The sequence below is a fragment of the Oncorhynchus masou genome, chromosome 31 (genome assembly GCF_036934945.1).
Source record: "Oncorhynchus masou masou isolate Uvic2021 chromosome 31, UVic_Omas_1.1, whole genome shotgun sequence".
In the NCBI taxonomy this organism is placed as follows: domain Eukaryota; kingdom Metazoa; phylum Chordata; class Actinopteri; order Salmoniformes; family Salmonidae; genus Oncorhynchus; species Oncorhynchus masou.
Genome location: NC_088242.1, coordinates 57,875,919 through 57,886,776, shown reverse-complemented (window position 1 = coordinate 57,886,776; position 10,858 = coordinate 57,875,919).

Here is a 10,858-nt window from a genome sequence, read left to right as displayed (position 1 = left end):
ATACTTGAGTAAAACTAAAGATACCTTAATAGAAAATGACTCGAGTAAAAGTGAAAGTCACCCAGTAAAATACTACTTGAGTAAAAGTTTAAAAGTATTTGGTTTTAAATATACTAAGTATCGAAAGTAAATGGAGTTGCTAAAAGTAAAAGTATGACTCATTTAACATTCCTTATATTAAGCAAAACATACAGCACCATTTTCTTGTTTTTTATTTATTTACGGATAGCCAAGGGACACTCCATCACTCAGACATAATTTACAAACAAAGCATGTGTTTAGTGAGTCCGCCAGATCAGATGCGGTAGTGATGACCAGGGATGTTCTTTAGATAAGTGTGTGAATAAGACAATTTTCGTGTGCTGCTAAGCATTCAAAATGTAACAAGTACTTTTGGGTGTCAGGGAAAATGTTTGGAGTGAAAAGTACATTATTTTCTTTAGAAATGTAGTGAAGTAAAAGTTGTAAAAATATAAACAGGTAGGTAGTGAAGTAAAAGTTGTAAAAAATATAAAGTAGTGGTACCCAAAAAAACTACTAAAGTAGTACTTTCAAGTATTTTTCACTTACGATGCTAAACCATAATGTTTGCACAGTGCAGCCGGTATGGTGAGAACTCGATCTTTTGGTATGACGATACGAGCGCTGATTTAATAGAGCGCTCCGTAAGCCACGCTTCAGTGGGCAGAGCTAGGCATGTTGCGCTTGGATACATTTTAATATGTATAACAGTATAACTGTAGACCGTCCCCTGGCGCGAACCAGGAACCCTCTGCACACATCAACAACAGTCACCCACGAAGCATCGTTATCCATCGTTCCACAAAAGCCGCGCCCTTGCTACTTCAAGGTCTCAGAGCAAGTAACGTCACCGATTGAAACGCTATTTAGCGCGAACCACCGCTAACTAAGCTAGCGTTTCACATCCGTTACATATGGTAAAAAGTCTCTCGATTTACTATGGGTCCGCCGTGGTTCTGTGTAGCCTAGTTATGCTAATACATTTGACATGCAGTTCATTTAGTCTTTGACTTAATAAGTCATATATCTTTGAGTAGTGAACAGGGAGAAAACAACGAGTCCCAGACAGTTTGCAATAGAACATACTAGAGGGAGCATCGATTTACTACCCTTATTATTGGGATCATTCGATGACCACCAGTGTTTGGAATACATTGAACTCGTTCACAAAACAGACCATGGGACGCCTTTTCAGGTCCGCGGTGGGTCTGTGTAAATTATGCGATTAATATGGACACAGGTTTATAGCGGTGAATGTCATCTATTACTTTGCTGTTATAGTATTTATAAGTAGTAGCCATATAACAAACAACCAGGAAAACGAATTGTTTTCACTTTATGATAGAACATTCGGATTGTTCTGCCTGACTGTGGCGCTCTTTCCCTGTTTTGTTAGGATTTTCTTGTGATCACAACAAAACTACTTATTTTGCTCAAATAGAGATAATTAAATAGTGTTTCTTTGAAAAGATGGGCCTGGCTGAGAATAGAATATTCCGTTTTCTCCCTGAGTGTAGCGGTGTTGGCTGCAACTGTTTGGATTATCTAGTGACCAGAACAAAACTACTTACAGTATTTTACTCAACTAGAGATTTAAATAAATGGTGTAAATAGATGGGCCTGCCTGACATGAAAAATACACGAAGGAGAAAGGATCCAGAGACACTGGGTCTGATTATCTTTCAGCACATCTCTTTATTTGCAATGCTGGTTGCCATGGTTACTACAAATGCAGGATATTAAATGCTACCTGAATTGACTCAGAAGTAGGCCTACAGTATCACAGCGAGGTCAAAGAGGTGTGTGTGTTAGTCATTTTATCCAGTGTCCACAGCAACACTATTTATTGATTATTCTCTACCCTCAGTGCATGTGGTGTGTACTTTGGTCTTAGCCATGCTCTCACAAACCCTAATTTTGTATATTTCTGTCCCCCTCTACCCCCTACCTGCCGGTTTCTGCAGACACAATGAAGACATTAAGACACAATGAAGACATTGTTCGAGATTGAATGTATGCTTTTATATGGTCTTTATATCTGTATTACAGAAAGTCAAATAAAGATTTGTGCAAACTGGAAGTGTGACTTCTTTCCCCATTGATTTCCTACAGCTGAAGTATTTAGTCAGTGATCAGTTATTCCATACCAAGGCTTGATATGGCTGAATGTGTCACGATTGTCGAAATAACAGTCGGACCAAGGCGCAGCGTAATCTGGGTTCCACATGTTTATTTGCGTGAAACGTACAAAAACAATAAAGAATAAATTAAATGGGAAGCAAATGCAGTGCTCACAGGCAACAAGATCCCACAAAACACAGTGGGGAAATGGCTGCCTAAATATGATCCCCAATCAGAGACAACGATAAACAGCTGCCTCTGATTGGGAACCATACCGGGCCAACATAGAAACAAACAACCTAGATAGGAACACCTCCCCTAGTCACACCCCGACCTAACCAAAATAGAGAATAAAAAGGCTCTCTATGGTCAGAGCGTGACAGAATGGCAACACCACACACTTCTGCAATGCAACTAATTCATCTCATTGGTAGATGACTGTTCAGTCTGAATATTCCATTAATGAAAAGATGGATTTATTGGCTGAGTGAAGGTTTTATTAAACCTTCAAAAAAAGGCACACACACCTAAACAATAAAGCAAAAAAAATTTAAATAAAGTAATTGACAGGAAAGTAATTTACTACATCAATTATAGTCACAATTTCCATCCTTTGTTTGCTTAACTGGGGGAATGAGATGGAGAAATGGTTTACAATAGGCAGGGTGGGGCTCAACAGGTGGAATGCGTCCCAAAGGGCACCCTATACCCTATAACTGCCCCCCCCCGGGGCCCTGGGCAGCATTAGTGCACTAAGTATACAGAATAGGGTGCCACTTGGGACACATTACATCTGTAGGTGAAGCCAACTGAAATCAATGGCTGAATACCAATTGTCCATCCCTTTCCTCATGGATATGCAAGCATTGGATAGGTGGAAGCATTGGTTTGAGCTACTTTACACAATTGTTAAATCTCTGAGATGAGAAGAATTGTGCAGGACCACACTTTGGGAGAAAGACAATGGATATGTAGCCAATGTTAATGGGCACACATCTTTGAGTCATTAGTAAAAAAAGGGTATGTAGTAGCACTGCAGGCAAGGCGATTGATCCAGAGCTGTATAGGTTAATTATAGACTTTAAAGTAACAGGCAGGTAGATGGGGGCCAGGTATGTGCAGGCGTCAGGCCAGGGTGTCCTCAGTCGCGGTCCAAGAGCCTCAGGCCCTCCGGAAAAGGGGAGACGGAGAAAGAGAAAAGATGAGGGCTAGTGAGAGCATGGCTAAGACCATAGTACACCACATGCACTGGGGGTAGAGTCATCAAGTGTTGCTGTGGATGATGGATAATCTGACTAATACACACACACACTTGACCTCACTATGATACTGTAGGCCTACTTATGCTACTTTTCTGAGTCAAATCTGGTAGCATTAAATGTGTTAACCATGGTGGCCAGCATTGTAAATAAAGAGATGTGCAGAAAGATAATCAGCCTGTCTGTGGATCATTTCCCATTAATGTATTTAAGTCAGCAAGGTCCATCTTTTCAAAGAAACAACATTTAATTAAATCTGTATTTGAGTAAAATAAGGAGTCTATTGCTTCAGCCCTGGTTTAGTTCACACTTCTTTACCTGGGAAATAACCAACAACCATGGATAACCACAATGAGAATAAGGTGAGGAAAGAGTCCGTAAGCCAGGCCCATCTTTTAAAGAAACCATTTACCATTTACTTAAATTTCTAGTTTAGTTCTGGTCACAAGATATTCCAGAAAACTGTGGTAAACAGCGCCACACTTAGGCAGAAAACCGAATGTTCTATTCTCAGTCAGGCCCATTTTTTTCCAAAGAAAGCACAATATAATCTCTATTTGACCAAAATAAGTAGTTTTGTTGTGATCACAAGAAAAGCATAAAATTAAAGTAAAGAGAGCCACAGTCAGGCAGACAAATCTGAATGTTCTATCATAAAGTGAGAACAATTCGTTTCCCTGGTAGATATGGCTGCTTATTACAAATACTACAAACAGTAAATTAATAGATTACATTCACTGCTATAAATCTGTCTCCAACATCTGCTGAGCACAAACTTGAAAGTTGTGAAAATTCTGTGCAACTTCTGGCACGCGTTTACTGTGAACACTGAGGCTGTACCTGCTTTAAGTTTGTTTTAACACACTGGTTATTTGATCATAATGTAGGCCTACCAGAGTGGCCTACCATCAAAAACAATGGATAAAATCCATCCCATAACATTTTAACATGGAAAAATATGTTATATTGTTCAGCCTACAGTAGCAGTCAATGTGTGGTGTTCAATGTAGGCCTACATTTCAAATCAAATCGTTATTGGTCACATACACATATTTGGCAGATGTTATTGGGGTGTAGCGAAATGCTTGTGTTCCTAATTCCAACAGCGCAGTAGTATCTAACAATTCACACAAATCTAAAAGTAAAAGAATGGAATTAAATATACAAATAGTATCCACCACCCTCTGGAGAGCCATGCAGTTGCAGTGGTGCAGTACCAACCCGAAAGCCCAAAAGGATGCTCTCAATTGTGCATCTGTAAAAGTTTGTGAGGGTCTTAGGGGCAAAGACAAATTTATTTAGCCTCGAGGTTAAAACCACACTGTCTGTGTTTGGACCATTTCAGATTGTCAGTGATGTGTACACCGAGGAACTTGAAGCGTTCCACCTTCTCCACTGCAGTCCAGTTGATGTGGATAGAGGTGTGCTCCCTCGGCTGTTTCCTGAAGTCCACGATCAGCTCCTTCGTTTTGTTGATGTTGAGGGAGAGGTTATTTTCCTGGCACCACTCCACCAGGGCCCTCATCTCCTCCCTATATTCTGTCTGGTTGTTGTTAATCAAGCCTACTACTGTTGTGTCGTCCACAAACTGGAGGCATGCGTGGCTCTGCAGTCATGGGTGAACAGGGAGTACAGGAGGGGGCTGAGCACAAACCCTTGTGGAGCCCCTGTGTTGAGGATCAGCGAAGTAGAGGTGTTGTTTTCTACCTTGGTTAAATGTGGTGGTTAGCGTTTCCAGTTTTGCACAAATGTTGCCACCAAGCTACGGTTTCTGGTTTGGATAGGTTTTAATAGTCACAATGGGAACAACATCCCCTATACACTTCCTGATGAATTCAGTCACAGTGTCCGTGTACATGTCAATGTTATTCTCAGAGGCTACCCAGAACATATCCCAGTCCGGGTGATCAAAACAATCTTGAAGCATAGATTCCGATTGGTCAGACCAGCGTTGAATAGACCTTTGCGTGGGTACTTCCGGTTTGAGTTTCTGCCTATAGAAAGGGAGAAGTTAAATGGAGTCGTGATCTGATTTGCCAAAGGGAGGGCCTTGTAGGCATTCTGGAATGGGACATAGCAGTGGTTGAGCGTTTTCCAGCGGGGGTACTACAGTCAAATGTGTTGATATAGCTTTGGTCGTGTTTTCCTCAAATTTGCTTTGTTAAAATTCCCAGCTACAATAAATGCGGCCTCAGGATACAGTTGAAGTTTAAATGTATTTGGCTAAGGTATATGTAAACTCAGTTGAACAATTCCTGACATTTAATCCTTGTAAAAATTCCCTGTCTTTGGTCAGTTAGGATCACCACTTTATTTTAAGAATGTGAAATGTCAGAATAATAGTAGAGAAAATGATTTATTTCAGCTTTTTTTTTCTCACATTCCCAGTGGATCAGACGTTTACATACACTCAATTAGTATTTGGTAGCGTTGCCTTTAAATTGTTTGACTTGGGTCAAACGTTTCGGGTAACCTTCCACAAGCTTCCCACAATAAGTTGGGTGAATTTTGGCCCATTCCTCCTGACAAAGATGGTGTAACTGAGTCAGGTTTGTAGGCCTCCTTGTTCACACACGCTTTTTCAGTTCTGCCCACAAATTTTCTATAGGGTTGAGATCAGGGCTTTGTGATGGCCACTCCAATACCTTGCCTTTGTTGTCCTTAAGCCATTTTACCACAACATTGGAAGTATGCTTGGGGTCATTGTACATTTGGAAGACCAAGTTTTATCTTCCTGACTGATGTATTGAGATGTTGCTTCAATACATCTACATAATTTTCCTCCCTCATGCAGCCATCTATTTTGTGAAGTGCACCAGTCCCTCCTGCAGCAAAGCACTCCCACAACATGATGCTGCCACCCCCGTGCTTCACGGTTGGGATGGTCTTCTGCTTGTAAGCCTCCCCCTTTTTTCTCCAAACATAACGATGGTCATTATGGCCAAACTGTTCCATTTTTGTTTCATCAGACCAGATAATTTCTCCAGAAAGTACAATCTTTGTCCCCATGTGCAATTTCAAACTGTAGTCTGGCTTTTTTAATGGAGGTTTTGGAGCAGTCAATCAAATGTATTTAGAAAGCCCTTCTTACATCAGCTGATGTCACAAAGTGCTGTACATAAATCCAGCCTAAAACCCCAAACAACAAGCATGCAGGTGTAGAAGCACAGTGGCTAGGAAAAACTCCCTAGAAAGGCCAGAACCTAGGAAGAAGCCTAGAGAGGAACCAAGCTATGAGGGGTGGCCAGTCCTCTTCTGGCTGTGTCGGGTGGATATTATAACAGAACATGGCCAAGATGTTCAAATGTGGTTGTAGAGGGTGCAACAGGTCAGCACCTCAGAAATAAATGTCAGTTGGCTTTCTATTCAGAGTATCTCTACCGCTCCTGCGGTCTCTAGAGAGTTGAAATCAGCAGGTCTGTGACAGGTAGCACGTCCGGTGAACAGGTCAGGGTTCCGTAGCCGCAGGCAGAATACTTGAAACTGGAGCTACCTGGTGGACTGGGGTCAGCAAGGAGTCATCCCTAGGCATGGTCCTAGGGCTCAGGTCCTAAGATAGAAAGAAAAGAAGAAAAAGGGAGAATTAAAGACAGCATACTTAAATTCACACAGGACACCGGATAGACAGGAGCAATACTCCAAACTATTGCAGCATAAATACTAGAGGCTGAGACATGAGGGTTCGGTAGACACTGTGGCCCCATCAGACAATACCCCCGGACAGGCCCAAACAGGCAGGATTATAACCCAGTGCAGTGGCTTCTTTCTTGCCGAGCGGCCTTTCAGGTTATGTAGATATAGACTCGTTTTACTGCGGATATAGATACTTTTGTACTGGTTTCCTCCAGCATCTTCACAAGGTCCTTCGCTGTTGTTCTGGGATTGATTTGCACTTTTCACACCAAAGTATGTTCATCTCTAGGAGACAGAACTCGTCTCCTTCCTGAGCAGTATGACAGCTGCATGGTCCCATGGCATTTATACTTGCGTACTATTGTTTGTACAGATGAACGTGGTACCTTCAGGCATTTGGAAATTGCTCCCAAGGATGAACCAGACTTGTGGAGGTCTACAATTTTGTTTGAGGTCTGATCCGATTTCTTTTGATTTTCCCATGATGTCAAGCAAAGAGGCACAGAGTTTGAAGGTAGGCCTTGAAATACATCCACAGGTACACCTCCAATTGACTCAAATGATGTCAATTAGCCTATCAGAAGTTTCTAAAGCCATGACATAATTTTCTGGAATTTTCCAAGCTGTTTAAAGGCACAGTGAACTTAGTGTATGTAAACTTCTGACCCACTGGAATTGTGATACAGTGAATTATAAGTGAAATAATCCCCCTGTAAACAATTGTTGGAAAAATGACTTGTGTCATGTACAAAGTAGATGTCTTAACCAACTTTCCAAAACTATAGTTTGTTATCAAGAAATTTGTGTTGTGGTTGAAAAACTAGTTTTAATGACTCCAACCTAAGTGTATGGAAACTTCCGACTTCAACTGTATGTGGTTTCCAGTTTGCAATAAGCCCAGTGTAGTTCCTTGAGGGCCGTCGTGGTATCGGATTGAGGGGGAATATACACGGCTGTGACTATAACCGAAGAGAATCATCTTGGGAGATAATACGGTCAGCATTTGTTTGTGAGGTATTCTAGGTCGGGTGAACAATAGGACTTGAGTTTTTGTACGTTATCACAATCATACCATGAGTAGTTAATCATGAAACATAGACCACCACCTTTTTTCTTCCTGGAGAGTCCGCTCTGATATCTAAAAGTTATTTCCGGCTGTATGTAACACAACGTTCTGGGCTAATAATGTAAAAAATAACACACAAAAAAGCTAAATACTGCAAAGTTTCTTAGGAGCTAGAAGCGGAGCTGCCTTGTGTCGGTACCATCTTAACATGAGAATTTGAAAGAAAAAAAAACATGTAGGGCTTGACATGAACCTATTTACCTACTTGTCTTTCAGACTTTCAGACAAGGAGGTGACTGAAAATGTTTGATTCAAGAAGCCACTTTACAAAATAAAATGCATAATTATTCCCATACCATTATTACAGAGAATCAGACAAATTATGCTACCCTCTGCCTATTGGCTACGTTGCTTATTCAAGCCTCATAACACAAGTTTCATAACACAATGCTGCCCCTTTAAGACAAAAAAACAAACAAAATATAGTCTTTTCAAAGATGTCTAGAAATGCACCTGTTTTGTGCTCTTGCAAGAAGCAATGACTCCCCCATTGCTGACTACAAATGATATATAACTGGGTTAATAAGTAACTAATTAGCAAAGGATATGCACATGTCGCACATGTCTTTGATCTCAAAACAAGCACATCCACTCACAACTGCTCATGCTGTAAACAGTCCAGTTCAAAATAAATGTCTCTCACCCATGTATGGCAATGGTCTATTTGCATATAGGCATACTGCAGGTCTGATTGGTTATGGCGCATTGGTCTGTGCATAGTACGGGGCCTGAGTCGTGCGCGCCTGTCAATGCACTAGAAACATACTACGATGCGTAATGCCTACAACGCAACCTATTGCATAGTTAGTTTTGCATACTAAGTCTTGCATAGTTCGTTTTGTTTCTGTATGTTGCATTGAAAGCGGCCAATGTGTTGATTCGATCGACAATTCCAACCAGTAAAGGGAAACGTTGATAGTGTTCTAGAAAATTGAGTGAAGTTCAATCTCGTGCTTCTCGACGTGGAATTGATAGTTCTTCTGCACGGCAGTCCCGGGGTAGCTAGTTCAGAGGGAACATTGCCTCCTGTGGGTTTACCGCCACAGGTAATGTACCGAAACATTAATATATGCACTTAGTATAGGAGGCCAGACAGTGCATCCTTGTGGGCAATGCAAGACTCATTTTTCAATTGCACAGGTGCTTAATAGTAGTCAATCAACATGATAGTAATGGGTTTGCCACACATGACATATGGTTGCTTAATTAAAAGGAGGGATTAATAAAATTAAGAACATTAATTCCAACACAGAACTATTCTAGTTCTATTGGTCTACTGACAGCAAAAAAACGTACATTTGTCACAGGTCTCCATAGTAGCCCACAGCACATTTTCAGCTGCATTTGTCGGGGGATATCAACTTTGGTGGATAAAGTACGCAATTGTCACACGTGAGTAAAAGTAAAGATCCCTTAGTAGAAAATGATTCAAGTTAACATGAAAGTCACCCAGTAAAATACAATTGAGTTAAATTATAAAATGATTTGGTTTTAAATATACTTGGTATCAAAAGTAAACGTAATTGCTACAATATTTTTAAGTATCAATTATTTAAAATTCCATATTAAGCTAACCAGACAGCACCATTTTTTAAAAACGGATACCCAGGTGCACATACCAACAGGCATCATTTACAAACGAAGCGTTTGTGTTTAGTGAGTCCGCCAGATCAGAGATGAACACGGATGTTCTCTTGATGTGTGTGAATTGGACCAATTTCCTGTCCTACTAAGCATTTAAAATGTAATGGCTACTTTAGGGTGTCAGGGAAAGTATATTTATTTAAAGTACTTTACACCACTGGATTTCAAACACTTGCACTGTGTGACATGAATCGAGCAAATACTGTCAACGATCCCATGTTAAAATTCAGGCAAATAATAATCTCTCCAAGAAAAAACTAAAATCTCCAAGGACACCATCGGGGACACAGCAGAAAATGACCACGAGGACCAAAAATATCTAGTAAATGTCACATCCATTAACCTTCAGAACATTTACAATGTTCATTCTCATATTTAATTGATAAGGCGATGTAAAAGTTCGTAATTGTTAATATAACCATAACATCAACACAACAAGTTGAACTTGAGAGGCATCGGTTATTGCAATCTCGTTTTTATTAACTTTAAAAGTAACAATTTCCTGTCTGAAGAAGACCAAAAAAACCGTAGCATCGTCAACAATCACACTCAACTCATCGAAAGGACAAGACCGGTGATTACCAGACCTATAGCTGATTGCCTGTATGAAAAAAAAACAGCTTTTTAAAAGTCACCTGAGCGAATAGGCCTACCTCCTCACACCCCCTAGTGGCTCTTTCCAGACATATGCTTTCCTCCATTTTGATGAACATTTCAGGTGTTAGCCAACCTCCTGCAGAACTCATTATTTTGTATTGAAACGCTGTTATCCATCGTAAATTGGGCATCAAACTGTAAGTGCCTTATTACTATTTTCTCATGAGCAGTTTGTGTGTTTTTTAAAAAAAGCGAGCATTGGGGTTGTATCGTTTTGTCCGTAGGTTTCCTTATGCAGGGGGAAAATTGAGAACGTCAATTACTTTTCTCTCAGTTTATCTCATGTCAAAAAAAGTCCTGCATGTGGTCCGTACCTGCACAAAAAAACTAACTTGTGGGGAACATATTTTAACGAGGTAAGCAGAAAGGAACTGACTTTTTTTTGCTCTTTATTTTC